Genomic DNA, 13388 nt, shown 5'->3' on the forward strand with positions numbered 1-13388 from the left:
GAACAGGCAACATACAGAATGGGAGAAAATTTTTGCAATCTACTCATCTGACAAAGGGCTAATATCCAGAACCTAGAAAGAACTTAAACAAATTTACAAGAAAAAATCAAACAACCCCATCAAAAAGTGGGCAAAGCATATGAACAGACACTTCTCAAAAAAAGACATTTATGCAGCCAACAGACACATGAAAAAATACTCATCATCACTGGCCATCAGAGAAATGCAAATCAAAACCACAATGAGATACCATCTCACACCAGTTAGAATGGCAATCATTAAAAAGTCAGGAAACAACAGGCACTGGAGAGGATGTGGAGAAATAGGAATGCTTTTACATTGTTGGTGTGACTGTAAACTAGTTCAACCATTGTGGAAAACAGTGTGGCGATTCCTCAAGGATCTAGAACTAGAAATACCATTTGACCCAGCCATCTCATTACTGGGCATATACCCAAAGGATTATAAATCATGCTGCTACAAAGACACATGCACACGTACGTTTATTGCGGCACTATTCACAATATCAAAGACTTGGAACCAACCCAAATGTCCATCAGTGATAGACTGGATTAAGAAAATGTGGCACATATACACCATGGAATACTATGCAGCCATAAAAAAGGATGAGTTCATGTCCTTTATAGGGACACGGCTGAAGATGGAAACCATCATTTTGAGTAAACTATCACGAGAACAGAAAATGAAACACTGCACATTCTCACTCATAGGTGGGAACTGAACAATGAGAACACATGGACACAGGGTGGAGAATATCACACACCAGGGCCTGCCAAGGGGTGAGGGGAGGGGGGAGGGATAGCATTAGGAGATATATCTAATGTAAATGATGAGTTAATGGGTGCAGCACACCAACATGGCACATGTATACATATGTAAGAAACCTGCACTGTTGTGCACATGTACCCTAGAACTTAAAGTAAAATAATAATAAAAATAAAATAAAACAGATGGGCTCTCTGAGTAAATATTTTATATGGGATGGTCCTAAACTACTAAGGGAACATACAATTGAGGGAGTATTTTGTTTTCTGTAACATTCAATGCATAACTGGCAGAAAGAGCAAGGTGGATTTTATTTAGAAGTCTTTAGACAAAAGTAGCAAAATGTATACTTGGCTACAAGTGAAAAAAATGTAAAAATAGACCATGTGAATGAACAAGCAATCTGTTCTATTTAAATAAACTCCAGATTTCATTTCTTGCATATCAGAGTGTGTCAATAGGTTGAGCCTGTGCCACTCACGATTCAGTGGGGAATAACAAGGTATCAACTTTAAGAAAAAAAATATTGTGTATATTTATGATGTACAACATGGTCTGTTATATGTATACATCATGGAATTACAACATAATTAACATAGCCATCACATCACATACTTAACATTTCCTATGGTGAGAACATTGAGAATTCTCTCTCTTTTTTTTTTTTTTTTTTTTTTTTAAAGATAGAGTTAAACTCTTGTTCCCAGGCTGGAGTACAATGGAGTGATCTGGGCTCACAGCAGCCTCCACCTCCTGGGTTCAAGCGATTCTCCTGCCTCAGCCTCTCAAGGAGCTGGAATTACAGTCATTTGCCACCATGCTCAGTTATTTTTTGTGTTTTTAGTAGAGATGAGGTTTTGCCATGTTGGCCAGGCTAGTCTCAAACTCCTAGCCTCAGGTGACATAAAATCTTGTAGAATTTCTTTATTCCCTTTTCTTTGTTTTTTTCTTAATTCTTATCTGACTCTAGTTCACATGTTATTTCTTCTCCTTAATAAAGTTCGCTATTAATGTTATCTATTGCATTTTTCATTCAACTCACTGTATTCTTCAGCTCTAGGATTTATTTTTTTATGATTTTATTGCTCTGTTAAAGTTACTGTTTTTTAGGAACTGTGTTTCTGATTTGGATTGTTTCTATTTTCTCTTGAAATGTGCTTAGCATTCTTAAAATGATTCTTTTGAATTTCTTGAAGTAATTCATAGATTTCCATTTCTTTATGGTCAGTTATGAGAAACTAATTGTGTTTTTTTTTTTTTTAAATTAGTATTGTTTCCTTGTTTACTTTTCATGTTTCTTATTGACTTGCATTGATGTCCTGAATTTGACGGAGTGACTAGTCACCTCTTCCAGACTTTCCAGACTGGTATTTCTTTAAAAATATGATATACTTCATCAGTTTTTTTTTCAGTATCTTTGGTATCACATTATTGACTTCTACTGTCCTATAGAGGTTTTTATATGAATTAAAACATTTATCATATGCTTTTCAAACAAGAGTAAATATATGTTAAATTCAATGTTGTAACTTACTTTGGGTGGAATTAAACAAATCAAACAAATTGTATAAATAAGCGATGTCAGGTGTGATTTGTGTGAGGTACAGTATTTCAGTGTCCTTAATGTGTCATTTTTTGTCACTTTTTTCATTTTCCTAGTATTTATTCTTATACCACAAATGTTAATACCATTCTGACAATAAACTTTCATTTGGAAAAATTTGAAATATCATACTCTCTAAAAAGCTAAACAAATATTTCCTCATGTTATTGATCAGAAAAAAACAATCTTCTGAAGGTTTTCAAAAGAAATGACAGTAAGCAATAGTAAATTATTCTTTTATAAACAACTAGTAATTTTGTGAGCTAAAAATTTTATTCAGTATAAATATATTTCTCAGTAAATGATGTATGCCCCAATCAGGACTAAACCAAATTAATGACAGAGAGGTGGAGCAAAATGGAAGAATAGCAGACTCCACCAATCACTCCCCTGCAAGGACACCAATTTAACAACTATCTACACACACACACACACACACACACACACACACACACACACAACCACCTTCATAAGAACCAAGAATCAGGTGAGCCCTCACAACATCTTGTTTTAATTTTATATCACTGAAAGATGTACTGAAAAGGTAGGAAAACAATCTTGAATTTCCTATGCCACCTCTCCCCAGTCCCGTGGCAATGGCCATGCAGCATGATGAGAAAATCTGTGTGCCTTGGAGAGGGAGAGCACAGCAATTTTGAGACATTGTATTGAACTCAGTGTTTCCCTGTTATTGCAGAAACCAAAATTGGAACAAGCTCAGTGGACATCTTCCCATGGAAAGACTATTTAAACTAACCCTAGCCAGAGGGGGAATTTCCCATCCTAGCTGGGAACTTAAGTTCCAGTAAACCTTGACACATTGGACTGGAGTGCTCTGGGGCTCTAAGTAAACTAGAAAGGCAGTCTAGGCCACAAGGACTATAACTCCTAGGCAAGTCCTAGTGCTAAAGTGGGCTCAGAGTCAGTTAATTGGGGTGAGGGGGACACAATCTACTGAGACACCAGCTGTGGTATCTAGGGGAGGGACGGCACCACTCCTCCCTTAAACCCCAGGCTGCACAGCTGATGACTCCAAAAGAGACTCCTTCCTTTCACTTGAGAAGAGGAGAGGGAAGACTGGGAAAGACTTTCTCTTCCAGCTCAGCCACAGCAGGACACGGCATGGGTCAGAGTGGTGAGGTCCTTTTTCCAGGCCCCTGGATATTGGATAATAATTCTAGACATACTCTGGACCACAAGGGAACCTGCTGCTTTGAAGGGAAGGATCCAGTCATGGCAGAATACATAATCTGCTAACTGAAGATCCTTGGGCCCTGAATAACCAGCTGCAATACTCAGGGAGTACATGGTGGATCCTGAGTGGGACTCTGAGGCTTGCTTCAAGTTAGACTCAGCACATTCCCACACATAGTGGCCGTGGGGGAGACCCCTTATGCTTGAGAAAAGTGGACTGAAAAGTAAATGGCACTTTGTCTTGTACCTTAGGTACTAGCTCTGCCACAGGAGAGTAGCACCAAGCAGGCTCCTGGTGACCCCATTTCTAGGACTTGGTTCTCAGATGGCAGTTTTTAACCTGCCCCGAGCTAGAAGAGAGTCCACTGGCCTCAAGGGTGAGTCCTAGGCCAAGCAGCCTTCACCACAAGCTGACTTCAGAGCCCTTGGGCCTTAAGAGAACATCAGCAGAAGCCTGGCAGAGCTCCCTGTGGGCCTGTGGTGGCAGTGGCCATGCAGTGCAGCTCCTGTATCTTTAGGAGAGAAGGGTAGGAAGCAATGCATCTTACAGTTTCACTGCCAGCTCAGCTGCAGTACAGCAGAACACTATGTAGGTGTCTAAGGTTTATGACTCTAGTCCGGGCTCCCTATGGCATTTGGGGCCTGGGGGCCCACACTGTCCTGAAGGGAAGAACACAGTCTTGGCTGGTTTTGCCACCTACTGATTGTAGAGCCCCAGGGCATGAATTATAAAATAAAATATTTAAAATGAAAAATGGTGTAATCAATATTTAAATCTAAACTAGGTCTTTGGAGGACATCAGTGATTACATGCATCTCTGACAAACCTAATGAAGAAAACATAGAAATAAAATTTGAAATAATATTTCGCATGTTTCTGCGAGTAGAAAAATTTTAAATATTATATTAAGAATATGTAGAAATTGAAAGACAGCATTCTGAGTACACATATATAACTAACCCTCCTTTCCAATTAGCAGGAAAAATGATGCGGCAACCAATTAAGTGGTCCTACTGGTTAGAGGTGGGAAGAAATTTTATGTGCACCAAAGACCATGATTTTTATCATTGGCGAGATCAGGTAAATAAGTGAAAACCAAAAACCAAAAGATCAGAATCTGAGAAGGCTTAAATTCTCAGAAAATTCATATTTTGAGTTTAGTTAATTTGTGAGGATTTCTTTTAGCATACTAAGTGCAGGCTGTCCCAGCCTGTCATTGCTATGCATTAGAAAAGTATCCATATCCTGACAATTCTGTATTCTTTAAGTGAACAACCCTGGCAAACTCAGTTGACTCCATTCCACGTGATGAGGAGAAGCCAGAATTTCTAAACTTGGTCGCATAGAATTTTCTGAACTGTAATGCCTCTAGGCTTTTTGCATTGATGTTATCACTATGAAATGCCATTTCTATAGATTATCACATGGATTATTTCCTTTTTCCGAAGTATTTAAGTCCTGAAATATGCATTTGCTGTTCCCCTTTATTTCATCACAAATTATATTTTTATTCTCAGCTCTTAGAATACCATCAATGTATAAAACTTGTTATTAAATTTTAAGAAAACATAAGACATTCTCCTCACAACTAAGTAAAGTGATCCAGTGTGACAGAATACCTAAAGCTTAATTTTTTTTAACAAAAATAAAAATGAATTACATGAATGAGTCATAAAGAGTTTTGAACTAGTGACCGGGAAAATTAAGAGCAATGTATACTTCCAAAGCAAAGCAACAAAAGAGAAATCATGCAACAATTGGTGAGACATATAAATAGATGCCAGAATACATAAAATTCATGTATAAAATAATAAATACAAACAGGTAAAGAGGAGTTAATATTTAAACAAAATATAGAAGAAAATTTATCTTACTTGAAGAAAAACTGGAGCATGCCAATTGAAGGGGTTTATCAGGTTCCAGGCTGGACTGATGAAAAATGTGTATCACTGAACACATTTTGGTGAAAATTCTGAAACTTCTACATTCCTTGCTCAAATTTTGATAGACCTGATCAAGGAAAAAGAAGTTGAAATATCAACAAACTGAATAATATAATCAACAATCTTAAATTAACATACATGGATAAATCTTTTTCTTGTTTATGGAGAGAATATATATTATTTGTTAAATATATGTAAAACTCATACAAAGTGTGACCATGGCCCAGGTGCAGTGACTCATGCCTGAGATCCCAGCACTTTGGTAAGCCAAGGCAGGAGGATCACTTTAGGCTAAGAGTTCGAGACCAGCTTGCCCAACACAGCAAAACCTAGCCTCTATTAAAAATACAAAAATTAGCTGGGCATGGTGGTGTGGGCCTGTAATCCCAGCTACTCAGGAGGCTGAGGCAAGGGAATCGTTTGAACCCAGGAGGTGGAATTTGCAGTGAGCCAGGTTCATGTCACTGAACTCCATACTGGGTGACACAGTGAGACCATGTCTCAAAAGAACAAAAACAAAAACAGAAATAAAATGTGACCATGTGTTGAAAACAACACATTTACCAAGTCCAAATATGTGCATTATTATAAGTAACCTGTGTGACCAAGAAAAATATATTTAGAAATTGCTAAGAAAAAGTAATCAACATAATTAATGATTTAAATGCACACTACACAATTGCATCAAATAAGAAATCAAAAGAGAATATACAAACTAGAAAATAAAGAAGGACATGCCAAAACTAAATCTATGTGACAGAGCAAATTATATTCAGATAATAAAACTTCTGCTATAAAACCCTTGATTAAAACACTTTTAATTATTAAGCACAATTCTAGTTAATATTAAAACCAAAAAGAAATTTGTCACAAAAGGACACTGATTTCAAATCTTAATCAGGATTACAAAGATTTAAACAAGTGTTATGAAATGTTAGCAAATAGAATACAGTACTGTATTAAGGAAATAATACACTGAGACCAAAATTTGTCATGTAATTTATATTAAAAATCATTGAAATATTCCAAAAGAACTAATACAATTTAGTGTTCATTGTTGACTAAATGTCTAAGTGTATTAAGGAAGCAGGAAACACTTTCCAACTCATTTAATAGGGCCATTAGCTGCTGTGTGACACCAGACAAGACACTATGTTATAAGAGAAACACTACAGACCAATATCATTTAAAAGCACACATGTAAACATTCCTAGTGAAATATTAGTAAATTAAGTACCACAAGATAAAAATATGCTATTAACCAAGTAAAGTTTATTTAAGCAAGATTATTCAACATTTCACCATATAAACAGAATCAAAATTAATAAACATATAATGATTACATTTGATGCAGAAAAGCATTTGGCAAAATTCAACACTCATTTATACAAACTAAGAATAGAAGAAAATTCATCAAGCTAATAAAGGGCATTCGATAAAACCACAAACTAGCACCATAATGGCAAAATACCGTATCTTCCCACCTAAAATTTATAACAAGTTAAGGATGTCAGCACTTGCTATTCGACATTGTACAGGGGTCTTACTTAGTGTACTAAGCAAAAATGAATTTGACAAATAATTACACATTATACAGCTTGTCAAAAGAAGTAATTTTTTTTTTCTTTTTTGCCGTAGCAAGTTTTTATAAATGGAAAATCTTAAGGAAGCCACAAAAAAGGTACTAAAAATTATTGAGTTTGTTGCACAAGACAGCAGTACTTAAAATTACTTTTCACAAATTGCATCACCATATACTACCAAATAAAAATTACAAAATAACAGTTCCATTTCATTAAATGACTTCAAAACCAGGCAACATTTAAGTATACATTTTTAAAACTATATGTACAAGTAGACATGTACATAATGTTCATAGTAACTTTATTTGTAATATCCAAAAACAAGAACAAGTAAAATGCACATCAATAGTATGTAATAGATAATACATTTGAATACTAATTATCAATAAAAATTATAAACCAACAACAAATACATGCAACAACATCAATAGATCTCAAAAACACTACACTAAGTGAAAAAAGCTGGACACAAAGGAGCATATATTTGATTTCAATGTATATTTCTAAGAAATTCAAATTAATCTAGTGACAAAAATCACATATGTAATGTTTCACAAGCTAGTTCAGAGGGAAGAATTACCCACAGAAGCATAGGTAATTTTTGAGGTGTTGGGAATGTTTCAAAATGGATTAAAGACTTCAACCTAAGATCTCAAACTATGAAACTACTAAACATAAACATTGGAGAAACACTCCAGGACATTGGAGTGAGCAGAAATTTATTGATTTGTTGATACCCCACAGACAAACAAAGCAAAAATGGAAAACAGGATCACATAAAGTCCAAACACTTCTGCACAGCAAAGGAAACAACAAAGTGAAGACACAGCTCACACAATGGGAGAATATATTTGCAAACTAACCATCCAACAAAGGACTGATAACCAACATAGATATATAAGAGCTCAAACAACACAACAGGAAAAACATATCTAATGATCTGATTAAAAAATGGGTAGAAGATCTGAACATATATCACTCAAAAGAAGACTATACAAATTGCAAACAGGTATATGAAAAGATGCCCAACATCACTGATCATCAGAGAAATGCAAATCAAAACTACAATGAGATATAGTCTCACTCCAGCAAAAATGGCTTTTATCAATATGACAGGTAATAAAAAATGCTAATGAGGATGTGGAGAAGAGGAAACCCTCATGCACTGTTGGTGGGAATGTAAATTAATACAACTAATGTAGAGAATAGTTTGGAAGTTCCACAAAAAAAAAAAAAAAAAGAGCTAGCATATGATCCAGCAATGTCACTGTTAGGTATAGATCCCAAAGAAAGGAAACATCTGCACTCCCATATTTACTGCAGCACTATTCACTGTAGCTACTTTAGTGTCCATCAGCAGATGAATGGAAAAATAAAATGTGGTATGTGTATATAATGAAGTACCCATCATCAGTCAATAAAATAAAATAAAATAAAACTAATGAGATTCTGTCATTTGCAACATGGATGAAACTAGAGGACAGTGTGTTAAGCGAAATAATGAAGGTGCAGGAAGACAAACTTTGCATGTTCTCACTTATTTGTGGGAGCTAAAAATTTCAACAATTGAATTTATAGAGATGAAGATTAGAATGATGGTTACCAAAGGCTGGGAAGGGTAGTAGGGGATGGTTATTAGATAAAAAACAGTTATAGCAAATGAATGAGATCCAGTATTTGATAGCACAACAGGGTGACTACAGTTAACGATAATTTATTGTACATTTTAAAATAACTGAAAGAGTATAATTAGAATGTTGGTAACACAAAGAAATGATAAATCCTTGAGGTGACGGATACTCCATTTATTCTGATGTGATTATTACACATTGCATGCCTGTATCAAAATATCTCATGAACTCCATAAACATATACACTCATGTACATAAAAATCAAAAGTTTAAAAAATTGTGCTGATACATTTTGGAAAAAGAAATAAGAAAAAGCAAAATAATTGTCATAACATATGAAAAACATAAAAGATATATATTTTTGCTCCTAATATTGTATTTTATAAAACTCAAGAAGCCTTAGTAAAGTAAATCTATCAGAGTTTTAACAAGTTTTCTAAACCATGTAAGGTAGGTACAAGATAATATTAGCAACTAATAATTCTCTTCTACTCTAAGAATAAATTCCTATAAAAATGGGAAATGTATTTCATTAATGATGGTATTAAAATACAAATGTTTTCATAATAAATTTATAAAAAGGAAAAGACTAGAGTTCATATATAAAGTACTCTTAAAAGATACCAATACACAATCTAAACAAATAGGAAGTTGTACCATAATCTTAGGAAACAACAATGTTCGATTTCAGTCTCTTTCTGGGATGCATATGTATTTCTGAATATCTTGAATAAGCAACTTGCCACATCTATTAGACAGCTTAATTAAAAAAAAAAGTGAAAATGTAAGTGCTGAAAATAAGAAAATACATAACAACGAGATACGTAATGTGTGGTTGATGTGATGAAAAATGTTATAATTACTCAGGAAATCAGTCTGGCAGTTCCTTACAGTTACAAAACATACTAACCATACAACACAGCAATCTCATTTTAAGGTACTTACCGAAGTAGAATTGTTACAGTGGCTGGTCGGGTATGAGCAGGGCAGGAGATGGCTTCCCCCCACACACACCCCAGGAGTATTGGGCGACCATCAGTTAATGGTCAGGTGGTTGGTAACTGTTTCTCTAAAGTAACAATTGGTCACGACCAGTGCCAGGGAAAGGCAGACTCCTAATAGAAAACACCTGAAACTGGTCAGCAGCTTCCCAATAATATCTCAGGAGTTGGGAGAAGTAGGCCAGATCCTGGAAGTATGCCTATGTATAAAACCCCAATTCAAGAGGTCAGGTTGTGCACTTGGCTTCTCAAGTTACCCGCTTGGTCATCTTCCAAGTTGCACTTTTCCTTCTTCTTTCCTTTCCTTGCAGTTCTAAAGCTATTCAATAAACTTTCACTAGCTCTGAAACTTGCCTAGGTCTCTCCTTCTGCCTTAGGCCCCTCAGTCGAATTATTTCTTCTGAGGAGGCAAGAATTGAGGTTGTGGCATATCTGTGTGATTCACCACTGGTAATTCAGATCTCTTCCACCACTAACAGAATGACAACCTTTTTGCAGACAAAATCCTGTGATCTATGTCTTTAATATGGCTTTATTGGTGTATGTGAAAAACTAGAAACAACAATTGAGTAATGAGGAAATGGTATCTGCCCATACTACAGAACACTGTCCAGTAAATTAAAAAAAGATATAGCAAATGTACTTTTGCTTATGGGAAGATAGATAGATATACTTTTCCCAATTCCATCTGCTAAGTGCAACTAAAAACTCTGCATATTGTACTTAAAATCAAGCTAAGAAGACTCCTGAAAGGCGGAGAGAAGGTAGACACGCTAGGAACCTCAGAACTCAATAAATGATGTGGTAGTGATGATGGCAGTAGTGGGCTGTCCAGAGTAGCCACTGCCATGACGCTGGCTGCCGAGGGGGTGGGGGGTGGGGGTGTTGGCAGGTCGCTGCGGGTGGGAGCAGCAGTGGCAGTGTTGGAACTCCTCTGCCCTGTGTCCCCTATGCCCTATATCCTGGAGGCAGCTGACTGTGCCGCCCCTACCCTTGCTCAGCCTGGCAGGACCCACTGTCAGGTCAGCAGCCTCTGCCATTCTGGCCCCTGGCCCCATGTCGCCACTCTAGCCTGCCACCACTGCAGGGAGGGCACGGGGAGGTGGCAGACAGTCCCCGTAGCCCAACCTGGGAACCCCCCAGAGTCTACCATGATGGGGCTGGGCCAAGTTGCCCGCCAGTCGGAAAGCACTTCAGTCAGGCACGGATGGGTGGGCAGAAAGGGGCTCTGGGGCAGAGCTGGGCCTGAGGGGGTACTGCCCTCCACAGAGCCTGCAGAAGCCGGGAGTAGGTGGCTGTCTCACCCTCCTAGGCTTGGCTCCAGCAGCCCAAGTCGTAGCTGTGGACATGGGCCTCTCTCTTGGGTGCCGGAAGCAGGCAGGAGCCCTGCTTTCCTGGGTGTAGCTGTAGCTATCTAGCTGCGGCAGCAGACCCAGGCATCGCTGCACTCTGGGGGACAGGAAGGTTCCCCATTACCGCCTATAGGTTCGGAGGTGTCTGCTCTGGCTGCCTGGCCTCTCCCTGCTCCCAAGGCCAACTCCAATCTCAGAGCAAAAATGGAGCCAAGTCGGGGTGCTGTTGCAGCCCAGCCGGACGTGCGCATGCTCAGGCAGCACTGACACACCAGCCCCCTGCTACCTCAGCCCCCTCCAGACTTTGGGCACTGATGAGTACGGGAGGGAGAATGAAGGGGTGGGGAGGCTGAAAACAGCCCTGTCCTGGGCTGCAGGTGGCCCTTGGCATAAAGAGCCTGGGCACCATGAACAGCAGCAGGAGACTGAAAGGCCCCAGGGCGGAAGAGCGTGTTGTCCCTGGTAGAGCCCCACCTTCAAGCCAGGGGAAGGTCTGAAGCCTGGGGCCAGGCTGTCAGTCCCAAGGACAGGAGTGGAAATGTGTGATGCTTTTCCCTGCATGGACCAATAAGGATGTACTTCCTCCCCTCTGAGGCCATGGAAACCCCCAGACTCAGCAACACTCCAGGAGAGGATGGAGAGGCAACTGGAAGAGGATGGGACAACCAACTGCAGAGAGGAGCTTCCCACTCCAGGGTCTCCTATCTGCTGAGAGCTAAGGAGATCGATGGGATTGAGAGGTGACAACATGCTAGCAGCCCTCACTATCGGCACCTCCTTGGCCTTGGCGTCCACTCTGGCGGCGCTTCAGGAGAACTTCAGCCACCCCCCTGCACTGTGGGAGTCCCTTTCTGGGCTGGACAAGGCTAGAGCCGGCTCCCTCTGCTTGCTGGGAAGTGTGGTGGGAGAGGCGCGAGGGGGAACCCGGGCTGCCGGCAGCACTCAGGCTAGCTCGAGTTCTGGCAGGCGCCGACGCGCGCTCCGCGGGCCCCGCACTGGACCTGCCCGCTGGCAGTGCCGGCCCAGGGCAGTGAGGGGCTTAGCACTGGGTAAGCAGATGCAGAGGATACGCTGGGTCCCCCAGCAGTGCCAGCCCGCCGGTGCTGCTGCGCTCCAGTTCTCACCTGGCCTCAGCTGCCTCCTCGCGGGGCAGGACTCAGTACCTACAGCCCGCCATGCCCTAACCCCTCTCCCACCCTCACCCCCCGTCGTGGGCTTCTCCGTGGCCTGAGCCTCCCCAAGGAGCGCTGCCCGCTGCTCTGCAGCGCTGGGCCCCATTAACCACCCAGGGGCTGAGAAGTACTGGTGCAGGGCGCTGAACTGGAAGGCTCCACCTGCGGCCCCTGTGCGGAATCCACTAGGTGAAGCCAACTGGGCTCCTGAGTCTAGTGGGGGATTTGGAGAACTTTTATGTCTAGCTAGGGGATTGTGAATACACTAATCAGCACTCTGTGTCTAGCTCAAGGTTTGTAAATACACCAATCAGTACTCTGTATCTAGCTAACCTAGTGGGGACTTGGACAACTTTTATATCTAGTTAGAGTAAGCACTCTATCAAAACGGACCAATCAGCTCTCTGTAAAATAGACCAATCAGCTCCCTGTAAAATGGACCAATCAGCAGGATGTGGGTGGGGCCAGATAAGGGAATAAAAGCAGGCTGCCCAAGCCTGCCAGTAGCAATTGGCTGCTTTTCCTTTCAACATTGTGGAAGAGTTGGTCTATGGCTCTTTGCAATAAATCTTCCTTCTGCTCACTCTTTGGGTCCTCACTGCCTTTATGAGCTATAACACTCAGGGTGAAGGTCTGCAACTTCACTCCTGAGGCGAGCAAGACTACCATCACTGGGAGTTACACACAGTGAAGGTCTGCAGCTTCACTCCTGAGGCCTGCGAGACTATGAACCCACCGGGAGGAAGGAACAGAACAACTCCAGATGCCCCGCCTTTAAGAGCTGCAACATTCACTGGGAAGGTGTGCAGTTTCACTCGTGTCAGTGAGACCACGAACCCACCAGAAGGAAGAAGCTCCAGACACATCTGAACATCTGAAGGGACAAACTGCAGACACACCATCTTTAAGAACTGTAATACTCACCGTGAGGGTCCGTGGCTTCATTACTGAAGTCAGCGAGACCAAGAACCCACCAATTCCGGACACAGGATGACCCGCTACAGAGGAGAGCTACCTCTCTGCTGAGAGCTGAATACTCAATAGGATGGCCTGCCTGTGGAGAAGAGCTAGCCACTCTAGGTCTTCTTGAACTGTTCTATCACTCAAGAAAACTCCACTGTC

This window comes from Rhinopithecus roxellana, chromosome 17, assembly GCF_007565055.1.
Source record: "Rhinopithecus roxellana isolate Shanxi Qingling chromosome 17, ASM756505v1, whole genome shotgun sequence".
NCBI lineage: Eukaryota > Metazoa > Chordata > Mammalia > Primates > Cercopithecidae > Rhinopithecus > Rhinopithecus roxellana.